At 39.7% G+C, this 13,278-nt stretch overlaps 1 protein-coding gene across 2 annotated transcripts in view; it reads right to left on the reverse strand.

The window, feature by feature from the left end:
- The window catches only part of lrrc4ca (leucine rich repeat containing 4C, genome duplicate a), a 62,002-nt gene that overhangs the window by 31,910 nt on the left and 16,814 nt on the right, over positions 1 to 13,278 (reverse strand). The window lies entirely within an intron of this gene.

Below are 13,278 nucleotides of genomic sequence, written 5' to 3' on the forward strand. Positions count from 1 at the left end.
CCCGCCTCTCGCCCAAAGACAGCTGGGATAGGCTCCAGCACCCCTCGTGAGGATAAGCGGTAGAAAATGAATCGTTCATTTTTTACCACTTACCACATTTTCTCCTCACGAGGTTCACAGGGGTGCTGGAGCCTATCCCAGCTGTCTTCGGGCGAGAGGCATTAATATGTAATAATAATATATTATATCATATAATATTATATATATATTCATGATATATTCATTCACTTATTACAGTTGGGTCTGGAACCAATTAACCGCAATAAACGAGGGATTAATGTACATTTGAAATGAGTTCAGAATCAGGTTTATAGCCACGTATAATTCACAAAATATGAGGAAATTGTTTTGGTGGGTTGGTGCAACAATAAGCATAAAAATTAAAAAATAGTCCAAGATACAAACATACATCTTAAAATCATTTATGAAATCCAAGATATATAAACTGGTTGAACTATCACACTATAAAGTAATCAGCAGAAAATAGGAGTTTCACCGTGTCAAACAGTGCACATGTTGTAAAATCAGGTTGTGACTTTATTCATGTTTTTTTTTTATTGGGCAATGGTTGGTCATATGATATTTTTTTAAAAAAAGGTAAAGCTTTAGAGCTCAAATATAAGACGAGAATTTGTAGCTACACAACTTATGTCAGAAGACATGAAAAAAGGTTCAGTTATGGCGGGACGACACAGCGATAACTACATAGAAAGTGAACCTTGCTCCCGGGAAAGCTGACTTTTTCAGAGAAGGAGACCGGAGAGGTTATTTATTTTTCATCTTCCTGTTGGAAAGTGAGCACTGATACAGGAGGTCCAAGTGGAGTCAGTGACTGGAGATCTGTTCACCTGGGGCTACGGTCCCCCTCCACCACTTTCCATATCCTAACGTTCTGATCTTCACCAGAAAACCGCCACTGTCTCTGTGAGAGAATGGAGACGAGTAGAAGAAAGACTTTGGACGGAGCTCATTCCCAATGCCATCTTTTCCTGCGTTTCACTCAAACTCCATCCACCTCCCGCGTTTGTGGTCTGCAGACCTCTTCTTGACTCTCCTTGTGAAGACGCCGAGATACTAGTTCTTTGGGCTCCTCCAAGGCTTGTCTTCCTCCACGTGGGAAGTATAGCTTCTTATCCCAGTCCTCCTCATTAACAGAATTCCCTCCACACTCCAGAGTCATTAAAAAAGCCACTTGTCCTCCCCCATCCCCCTCTGGTGTTTTCCTTTCATCATTCCGTTTCTTGTGCTGGGGATGAACCGGCTGCATAATGTCGTGTCTGACACCTTTACTCCGCCAGGACCGGAGTGAAATATTAGGGGGCCCGCGAATGACGCTACATGAGCTTTACGCAACTACATCTCTGCGGCTTGTTGGAAGCACACTTGTGTCATCATGGGAGTCCGTGAAAACTTGCCTTTCTGCTTCCAATTTCTCTTAATGAACACGAGTGTCAAATGCATCCTTGCATTTAGGTCATTTGGGAGGTGTCCATAAGCTGCGTAGAGTGGAGATACTAAAAATAATGTTGTACAAAGTATGCAACATACTGACAGCATCGAGGGAGCGAACTCGGACTGGGTCGTTGCAGGTTTTACCGAAAGCAACAATGCACCACTGATACCCGGGAGTTTAACTCTCATCTGGCTTTTTCCACATTTCCACAAATAGTCTCTAATGTTGAAATTCACAAAGAACAGGAAGAGCAATGATGAACCAGCAAATGATTTACATTTTTATGGAGCAAGAGACAGTGTGAGAGGGGAAGAGACTATTGGCGCCATTAGTTGAGTAGGGGTTTATACGGCACTCTCCCTCATACCATCCTCAAATAGAAACAAGCCCAGTCTGCTAATTTCTCACACGGGAGTCACAAGGGAATTGATTCTACATTTGCAGCCTCTGAATGTCATGAACTAACAATGCACATTAAAGAAGTCTCATTTTTCCTCCCTCTCACATAACCTTCTTTGTGTTGGCTTTTCCCCGTTTTGCCTGCCTTCACCTTTCTCTCTCACCTCGACAGTATATCTCCGCACGCCGTCAGCTGAAGAGAAAGACTGCTGAGGATGCAGAACTAAGGCGAGACCAGCATCAATTAGACTCTAAAGTGCACTTTACTTTTGTCCTCTTGTACCAAATTAAATTACACAATACATAAAAGAAATCGCAATAGAAAAGTAATTATCTTTAATTACAAATTTATCAACCATTACACATCAGTTCCATACATTTTCTTAAGCTCACTAGAGATGCGGGCGTGCTGGAGCCTATCCCAGCTGGACCTGGACTGATCGCCAATCACAGGGCACATATAGACAAACAACCATTCACACTCACATTCATACCTATGGACAATTTGGAGTAATTATCCTAACATGGATGTTTTTGGAATGTGGGAGGAAACCGGAGTATCCGGAGAAAACCCACATGCGCATGTAGAGAACATGCAAACTCCACACAGAGATGCCCAAGCAGAGAATCAAACACAAGTCTTCCTGATCCCCTGACTGTGTGACTGTGTGACTGTGGGGCTACACACCATTTCCCGATGCTTAAAGGGGAACTGCACTTTTTTGGGAATTTTTGCCCATCATTCACAGACCTTATGTGAAACTGTCACTATATTGACAGTTACTATGGTACCCATTATGTCATTGTATGGTCATGTCACCTTGTACTTCGGTACTTGACCAAAAAAAAAAAAAAAAAAAAAAAATAAAATATATTCGGAAAGCAGGAGGTGAACAAATGTAACAGTTACTGATTGTAAAAGTACCAGAAGGAGGGATAGGATTTAATAAGCTTTGCTTCTTCCTACTCCTTTTGGACATGTGGAACTGGGAACTGATTATGTGATGCATTCAATTGTAATCTGATGCATGTTCAAATGAAATAAAACCATTACCATTACATGAACACATATTTCTGTCCCTTCCCTGTGCCTTATAACACAAGCTTACAATGCTGTCATTGGGATACACCTATTTCGATGCTGATTAATCGGTCAATTATGCTTTAGATTAATCGATAAATTGGATTTTTTTTTTTTCTGTCTCTTGGCAGCATTCCGTTTAAGAATGCATGAATGCATGAATTCCCGGTCCAAAAACATAGCAAAGAGGCCGAGGAAGAGGAATTTCTCCGACAACGGACATAAATGAACAAGTCACTAGCACAGACTTCTACATGTGCATTAGACTGCCACGATTAATCAACTAATTTATATTAGGTTTTTTTTTATTATTTTTTATGTCTATTATTAAAATAGTCCACAACTAATTTAATGGTTGATGAAAAGAAGTGATTTATCGTTTACCAAAATATTTCATTCATTCATTCATTTTTTACCGCTTATCCTCACGAGGGTTGCGGGGGTGCTGGAGCCTATCCCAGCTGTCTTCGGGCGAGAGGCGGGGTACACCCTGGACTGGTCGCCAGCCAATCACAGGGCACATATACCAAAATAGTTGTTATTCATTAATTTATATGTACAGTACATGAGTGTCAAATACAAAGTTGTGTGTTTGCATTGTCCTTTGTTGCAATAAAGTAGGTTGTAGCAGCATATGAGTTTTATAAGTACTCATTTGGGGTCTGAACTCCCCCAACATAATCAATAAAGCGTATCTTATGCACTGCCAAAGGTGCAGTCCACCTTTTGCCCATAGTCAGTCATAAATGGATGAATGATCGTCACCAATGAATCTGTCCATAATGTTTGGTTTGCATGCACAGAAGACCAAAATTGTTTGACAAAGTTTCCGCACACTGGAGACAGCAATGGCAACCAATGGGAAACAAATTAAACAACACAACTCGGGGTGTGCTTCCCCTGGTGTGGATTTTATAGTCGTGTGTCTTGGAGCAATACACCAAGCGGGACAGGGAATGTGAAACAGCAGCTGTGATTGCCCTCTATTTCTTTTTCAGGGATGACTGCCAGGTCTTTTGGAATGGTACAATTTTACATGAATAAAATGCTACAGTTTTATTCATTCTCTTCAAAATGAACAGATTACATTTTGACTGCTAGAAAAAAAATAAAATATGCGGCTACCTCTTGAATAGAATGCCAAAAAGCAATTTTGACTTGAATCCACTTATTTTTACCCACTCACCTTCCCTGCCATAGTGAGTTTTAATTTAGAACAGAGGAAAACCCCCCAATGCCTACAGGCATTTTTTGACACAAAAATGCACTCTTAAACCAAAAAATAAATAAATAAATGGAGAGGGAAAATGCTTTTAGTTACTCTGTCACTCTCTCACATCTCATCACACCATTGCGGTTCTGATTAATAATGCATCTTCGGTAAATCCTTATTCTGGAATGTAAGCATACAATGTATTGTATAAGACTAAACATACATTGTAGTCGATTAAGGATTTGAGTACAGGTAACATGTTGACTGCTGTAAGATATTATATACTGAACAATTTGAGTGATATCTGACCTTCAAATGTAGGAATTATTCGGAAATTACAAAAAGACAATAATTAATAAAGACGAATGGAAAATTATTAATTATCATAAGCTAAAAAAATTGCATATTTTGAGGAAAATTATCATACATACCCGATTTGACATTGGTCAGGACCATTTGCTTCAGTAAAACATTAACACGGTGTCAACGGCAGGGGTCACCAACCGATTGTGATCCACCAGTTGATTTTTCAGCCTTTCCCTGTCTATCCTGAACATATTGGGTGGGAAAATAAAATAATTCCCTCCATGATGGGTACGCATTTGACCCAGAATTATGACTCCTCCAGGCACACACTGAGACCAGTCCCTCAATTTTGGCAGTTCCAGCACACACCACACGCTCCCACCGCAAGCAACAAGTGTAGTCTGACATCCGCCTCCAAAAAAATGGCCGACTATTTTAACGCATTGACCAGTCACTCCTCTCCTCTGAACCACCATTGCTCGCTCACAATGAGAGGCCATCAAGCTCGATACTCGTGGTATGCACACAAAGCTGACACCATGTGGAAAACCAAGACAAAGAACCACATAAGCAGCAGTTCCCAAAGTTGCGGTCCAGGGGCCATCAGTGGCCCATGTCTCATTTGTCATTCACCCGAGGCACACTGCAAAAACTAAATGAAACAAAAACAACAGCAAAATTGGCACAAACCGAGTAAAAGTCACAATGAGAAAAACTAAAATGTTGTAAACAAGAATTATTAGTCAATAAAATCTCAAAGCTCAAGTCTCAGTTCATTTGTATCTGTTAATACATAAATTCATTTCATGTCCTGTCATTTATCTGTCTGTTCATAGAATACAGTTGAAATGGAATATTTAATTCATACTTTCAAATGGTAATAATCATGATTAATTAATTTGAAAACTGATTAATTTTAATCAAAATGTTCATCATGGCAATGCGAGTAATTTATTTATTAATCGCACACCTGAAAACTGTGAAGACTAGTTTCTGCAAGATTATGCATTTTGCACACAATTGCACAATTGACTGAAAATTGACCATTTATTTACACCTTGTCAAGTAATGTTTAGATCTAGTGCACGGTAATAGTATGCATGACGGGCATTGTTCCCACATGGGTATGTATTGTCACCACCACTTCTCACGTCCGTGGCATTATTTTTTTCCCGCTGTGTCCCACGTGACGCCACGCACCCCTAGCTTCTTAAATGTCTCTATTTGCAAGGGACCTACACAATGTTGAACCCCAGAGAAGCAAGGAACAGCAATGCATTAGTGTCAATGAGACATGCTTTGATGCATACTGCCCAAAGTGGGGGTACATTTGCTTTGTTTTCAGGACTAGTTCATGTAAATTATGTGTGTCACAAAATTTTTGTAATTCTAATTGACCCAATATTGGTACGTAAACCTGCTGTATATACTATATATATTAGCTAAAATTTCCTTAACAAAAAAGGCCTGTTATGCAACATAGTTGTGGTGAATCATTGCTCGTTGGTGTTTTGTCTCCTGGTGGTTTACATAATAAGGATTTATAAATAGAACATGTACGTGAAGGCTCTCTCTAAAATAGTGCAGCGCTTCCTGTCCAAGAGACGCTACTAAGGTTTTCAGTTTCAGACCACAAGAGAAAGTGGGCAAGAGACTTAGCGGAGGGGATGAAATGAACCAAGAAAATGCATGTCCCCTGCCACATGCCTGCCGTACACCCCACAAAAGTCACAGATGTCTTGGCCTCAGTCGTGTTACAGATGCAGAAATGTCTCAAGGGCTTGCGCATTTAATTTGGCAAGCAAAAGCATAAATCACAGCATCAGAATGCAATCACATGAACCTTTGTTTCAGATTTGCTCAAGAGACAAGATGTTGTTTTGGTTTGGTCTGGAACACTTATCCTATAACAGACGACGCTCAGGCGTTCAGTGCTACAAGCTGTATATGCCAATCAAAGCCGTGTCGGCACCAAAGCAAAAGCACAATGTGTGACTACAGACAGCGATGCTTCCATACGACATGTGTGAAGTGTCTTCTTACAATATCACATTCTGACCATGGCCATAAGAACACTGATTACTTTTTAAAAATAATACAGTCATCTACATTTTAGAAGACTTATGCCTGGCAAAAGACTGGATTTTCAATTTTTAGTGTCAACTGGCCATTTTAAAGGTAAAGACAACCCATTTTAATCTGGCTAAGCAAACATCAGCTGTGTTAAAGATACAGTGATTTTTTATGAAAAGTGAGGAGACATTTATTTTTATTTTCTTATTTTCATACATTTTTAGTTTATTACTTTTTACCTTGACATGTTTCAAATGTTGTGACTATTGCCTGATATGTCACAGTGGTCAGTCATTCTAAAAACGACTGCAGATGACATGTCATGACAGGTTAAAATAAAACTCCTTCGAATGTACCTAAAAGATACAAAGACCTGATTTTAAGAAACTGAAAATATAGTCACTACATAGACAAATTGACCTGATCTGAGTTATCATGAGTGAATATGGTGCAGAATATCAAACGACTTGTACAAGGATTGTCTAAGGTGGAATGGGTATGGAAACTAGAAATAAACATAAAAAAATTGAACAATCCGAGGAGAATCAGAATAATTTGTGATTCTCATTGATACTTGATGCCTAACCCTAGTGAGGAGACGAAAAAATTCATTCGGAAATAGAATTTCGGAGGCTCATTTCCAAAAATTGGCAAATTTCAGCCTGGCTTTCCTATTTTTTCTTGCAAATGGTGCAGCCACTGTACTTTCACTATGTACTTTTTTCAGTACATAGTGATACTGCCATCCCTGCCCTCTGCAGGTTGTTGTTGATGTCACTAACATTTGTTAAAGAATCTTTTCCACAGCTTTCACAATGTTTCTGTCATCAACTGCTGATTTTTGCTTAGTCTACCTGTTCAACATAGGTTACTTAGACCGAATCCCAATTCTACCCCTTAGCCCTTCCTCCTCATTTTATACCGTGTTCGTCTGTAGCGTTTTTGTATCCTTGATAAAACATATCGCCATTGTCCTCTTCCTCAAACCGAAGATTCATTAAGCCAGTTAGCAAGCACCTCAAGCAATTAGCTAGTTTGCTAATCACAAAGGTGATTGACTAAAAATGGTCGATAGCCAATCAAGACGCAGAACACAAAGGTTTTGTGCACATGGAAAATGTGTGCTTCAAAAGGTGCGATCTTCTAAGTTGTGCATCTGATCCAGATGTACATAACTAAAAGTGTTGCTCATGTGTCTGTATTCATCTTTGGGTATCTTTTGGTTCAGCCTACATGAAATAAAGGAATTGACGTCACTGTTCAAATACTTTTGGAAGGCACTGCATTTGTTGAACAAGAAAATTACACCAAGTTACACAAAATGCAATGTGAGAAATTCCAATGAGATTGGCACTTAAAAACTTGGAAGCCCTCAAACATTTCTGGCCAACTACTTGGAGACAAAATGCAGAGTTTCAGCTGGAGGTGAACAACAGCCTGACTGAAAAACATCTTCAGCTGGCATGCATTTCTTTTTTGCTGGAAACCTCAGAAGCATGCATATGAATGTGTGTGTGTGTGTGTGTGTGTGTTGGCGAGAATAGTGCAACAAAGAGAGTGGCTACATGTTTACGGTCACAACATATCACAGTTTGCATCCTGATTAAAGGACCCACGATGCAGACTAATTTGGACATGAAGCGGACTATGCAATTTGGGATTACTGTAATAGTTATTACACTAATATGACTACACTCAGGGTCTTATTAATGTGACCTAAATCGCTTATGTCCTATGTGTTGCGGTCCACCGTGCACATATGTAGACTTGTGTAAGGCAACTTGAATACATGTGATTATAAGAGGGAAATTACATGTCAGTTTGTTTGTGGGGGTGCTTTATTTATCTCTCTCTATTTGAGGATGCAGTCCTTTGAGAGACTCTAAGCAAATTCCATTGTAAACCCTGGGCTACAAAGTGAGTGCACAAGCCAAAGCCATCCATCAGAGCTGGACATTTTTCCTGTATGCAAACAAATGAATTAGAGCGCCCGCCTCCCACAGGGCTCATGACTCAATAGAGCAAAATAGCGAACAAGGATGTTGGCAGAGGTGAAGAAATGTTATATATGAATATGAAAAATGGAGAGCCTGGTTCATTCATGCCAAAGTGAGAGGACGGGCAAATAAAGGATAAATGAAGAATAAAGTCAAGTGAATTGATTTCAGAGGAGGTCAAGAAAGAACATTTAGATGTCTTCACATGATTTGAGGCTCAGGGTGTTGCAAGTGGGCTCCATTGGTACTGCTTAAGGGGTCTGTGATGTTCCTACACAAGAAAGGATGTGTGTCACTTTTTCTGCACTGGCGTCCTCTAGGAATGATTAACCCAGAAGAGCCTAATATAGAAAGAGATGAAGATTGCAGAGGAGGATGAGAACACACGAGAACGAGAAGGTCGAAGAGGACACGGTTTTGTTCTGCGGAAAGTCTTGTCTTTATCTCTGCACATCAAATCAGGCTCAGTACCATTTAAGCAGTCGGTCTGCTAATTATTCATGCCTCTGTAATCAGCGAGGGACGATTTCTAGTCTGGTCAATTAGCAGCATTGTTAAATATTTGCACCTTTCTACCACAGAAAGCCAAAACACAATAACTAACCCCCGCCCAGATTGCTCATATTTTTGGATTACTCATGTTCTGAATTGTAGAGCAAAGACGCCACAGCCTGCTTTTTTGTATGTTTTTTTACGTCAGTAGTCATAATTTACCTTTGTGGATGACTCACTCTGGGATGACTCCAACTACTGTGAGCTTGTTAGCCTCAGAAATTAGAGCAAAGAACAATGAAGGCTCTAACTCCAGATTCTGGCAAAGAATGTAATCTGAAAGGTGAAAACGGGTGCAGTATTCATTATGCTGGCAATGATCTCCAGGGTGGTGATATCTGTGTGATTCGGGAAGGATTGAGTGCATTTGCCACCAGGGTGAGCAATCATGCCCGCAGCTATTCTGGCTAATTGTGACATGGCACCAGTGACAGCAGGGGTGGGCTGGGTTAGCATCCGACACAGAACACCAGCCAAGCCTGCTAGCTCACATACAGCCATCAACGCTAATCTCCCCCTGTGTGATAACAATAGCACTGCTGTGCTTGCTTTCTCCAGAAGCTTTGCTCCCGAGCCTGCCTCATTTATGTGCTGCCCCAGCAGCATGTTGTTTTAGCTTCCCCTTCGCACGGGGACCTGGAGTGTTGGTATTTACTGGACTGTGTGATTGAAGGCACACAAGTAACCAGCTTTACCTAACTGGAATTTAGGGATTTTAGGGTCTATAAAGCAGAGATACATATAACAATGGAGATTAGATGATTAGAAAGGAAGATGCCGCCGGACGAACCAATCAGAAACCACCCTGAAGACTGCTTTTCCTCCACGCCCTGGGATGTACACTGATTCTGAATATTGGGGTTCCCCAGGGGTGTGTCCTTAGTCCTCTGCTCTTCTCACTCATGACTGTACATCATCAAATTTGCTGACAACACCACTAACAACAACATTCTGCTCAACGTCAGTTGTTTGTGGACCACATGAGGTTTCAGAGAGGAGGACACAAACCCATTTTCATTGAGGAAGCCACATGGAGAAAGTCAGCAACTTCAGGTTCCTCGGGGTCAACATCAGCGAAGACCTCAGCTGGACAAGCCAATCTGACATTATTATAAGGATAGCCCGACAGTGTCTCTTCTTCTTGCATTGTCCAAAGAAGTTTGGCATGAACTCCAAAATACTGCCAAACTTCTACAGATGCACCATTGAGAGTTTCCTGGCTGGTAACATCACGGCCTGCTATGGCGGCTGCACTGCCCTGAAGTGCAAAGAACTGCAGAAGGTAATAAAATCAGCCTAGCGCATCATCAGGTCAGAGCTGTCGGCCCTTCAGGACATCTACAGCCAGTGCTGCAGCAGAAAGACCAAGAGGATCCTCTCTGGCCCCAACCACCCCAGTCACAGACTGTTCATGGTCCTGCCATCCTGAAGGTCGTTCAGGAGTATCCGGCCTAAAACCATCAGATTTAAGGAGAGTTTTTACACACAAGGCATTCGTGTTCAGCATTGCTGAACTATTGAACTGCCATCCACGCACACACACACTCCACTTCTTACCCATGTTTTTATTCTATAAATATTTTACTTCATTTTCTGCTCGATTTTCCTACACTTATATGTTATTCACTCAAAATAACTTTCCATGGTAAAGTTGTGTAGACACTAAGTATAAAGTTTTTTCAACACTTATGATAATGTTACATTGTTACCGTACTTGACAATATAGAATATTTATCTTGATAATGACTATGTCGTCAGTTGTTTCGATTAATCAAGTAATGGTCAGTTCCCAGATGGACCAAATCAATGGCTATGTTAACATTGCAGGGTATGAAGCACAATCTGGATTATTTTGTTGAAATCAGATTTCTGGTCAGATGTGGTTATTTTCTCCAGTTTCCTCTCACATTGCATAAATATCCTTGTTAGGTTATTGGAGACTTTAAATTATCAATAGGTATGAATGTGAGCGTGAATGATTGTTTGTCTATATGTACCTTGCGATTGGCTGGCTGCAGGGTGTACCCCACCTCTCATCCGTATGAGGATAAACGACATAAAAAATGGATGATGGGTGGACTATTTGAATACCAAAATATGTGTTGATTAATTGGATAATGGATTAATCATGATACATTTTTGTAGCCCTAGATTTTGTGGAACACAGATTAGCAAGACTACCAAAGACTGCAGGACTCAATTGAAATTACTATGTTTGTTTACATTGGAAAGATACATGCACAGGCATTTACTCTGCAGCTGTATTGCAAGAGTGTTATCTGTAAACCATTTGCCATGTGCTTTTCTTTGGGAAGGTCCCAGTTTAAGCAATAGGAATTAAAATGGGCATACACATTTTTTTCTGTAGAAGCATTCACAGTATAGCAATGCCATCAGAACAATCTCAATACACACTTGGGGAAGAAGTTCTATTCCAAAAGTCAAAAATACTTTGAAACCACACTTTTATTTATGTATTTTTTAACACAATATTAATAACTTCAAATGTATTAAAGTGTTAGTTGGAATGCTTCTCACCAACATTTACCCTAAACACATTTGACTTTTGTGTTTTGTCAATGAAATCTTGCAATGTGGACTCAATGTGAAATCTTGCAACTTATCTTGCTGATGAAGCACCAGACATTCAAGAGGAAAATTGCAGAGTTAATATCGGGTTCACAGGCTGTTTAGCTAATTACCCTCATAGGCTTGCACGTTAACAGCAGGTACTGGGAAATGTCATTTCAGACCTTTTAAATGCTGGTGGGGTTAATTGTCTTCTGTTTTCTGTAGGCAAAACATTGCAACTGCACACAAGCATACATAACCTTGTTGGTACCCTTCCGTGAAAGAAAAAAAATACCTTTTGACTGACAAAAGTACTGATTAAAAATATTTATGTGTGTATTGACAAATCTTCTGGGAGGCAAATATGCGTCTTTTTGTCAAGTAATGTCATTTTTATGTTTATAGATGGGAAAAAAAGAAGTATGCAGCGCAAAGCACACCTTACAGAGTGTGAAACATGGAAGAACCTTGGTGATATTCAAAGGCTATATCCACAAAAATAAGGATTTTATGAAAACCCATATGTATTTATGCATGTGTTTTGGCCTTTCATGCACATGTAAACTTTTTTGGAAAACTCAAATCAAGGTGAACACTTTTTCGTTATGTATGTATCAACAGTGAAGACAGTTTTTCTTGTCCCTGGGGTGGGTCAGATAATGTAACAATTATGTGCCATCATTTGGTAAGTACAATGTACTGTTTAATGTACTGATCACAGTGTGATGCTGATAAGCAACATCTGTTAATTTTGAATAATCAACATCTGTTACATTTTAATAGTGGTGAAATAAAATACTGAAAAGTAACTCTACTTTGATATCGGTCCACACATATGTTTTCTTGCGACTCACCATGTTTGTCATTCCCACTCTACGGAAACGGCATAATTGCCTTACAGTCCATCGCTGCAATGCCGGTATTGAGTCTGTGAAGGTGTTTTCATGTGGACAGAGATTATTTGAATGTGTGGATGAAGGTTTTTTTTTTTTTAACATCAGAGAAATGTGCATTTCTGAAAATATCTGCGTTCATGTGGACGTAGCCTAAGGCTGCTTTACCGCATCTGCCAAAAACACTGAAGAATGGCTATGGGTGAAACATTGGATTATTCTTAAGTGGCCTTTTAAGAGAGCTAATTTAAATCCAAATGAACATCTGTGGTAAGAGCTGAAAAAATGCAGTGTGGAGAAGGCACCCATCAAAGAGGAATCTCACTGGAATGTTGCAGGAATCACATGATTGAAGTAACTGCTCCAAAAGTTTGTGCAAAAAAATATTAGGTTGAGGGTAACATCACTTTTATCCGGGCTTGTTTCCTTCCCCCTTTTTAAATTCTCTCAAACCAAATTTGGTAATGGTAATGGTAATGGTAATGGTTTTATTTCATTTGAACATGCATCAGATTACAATTGAATGCATCACATAATCAGTTCACAGTTTCACATGTCCAAAAGGAGTAGGAATAATACCATCTGGTACTTTTACAATCAGTAACTGTAACATTTGTTCACTTCCTGCTTTCCATAATACAGTTTAAGTTTTTTTTTTGTTTTTTTTTTAAATAATGTACCTCGTACCGAAGTATGAGGTGATGAATTTCAAAGCCGTGTTGTATGCTAACTGGAAAAAC

Source organism: Doryrhamphus excisus, chromosome 6, assembly GCF_030265055.1.
Source record: "Doryrhamphus excisus isolate RoL2022-K1 chromosome 6, RoL_Dexc_1.0, whole genome shotgun sequence".
NCBI classification, from domain to species: Eukaryota; Metazoa; Chordata; class Actinopteri; order Syngnathiformes; family Syngnathidae; genus Doryrhamphus; species Doryrhamphus excisus.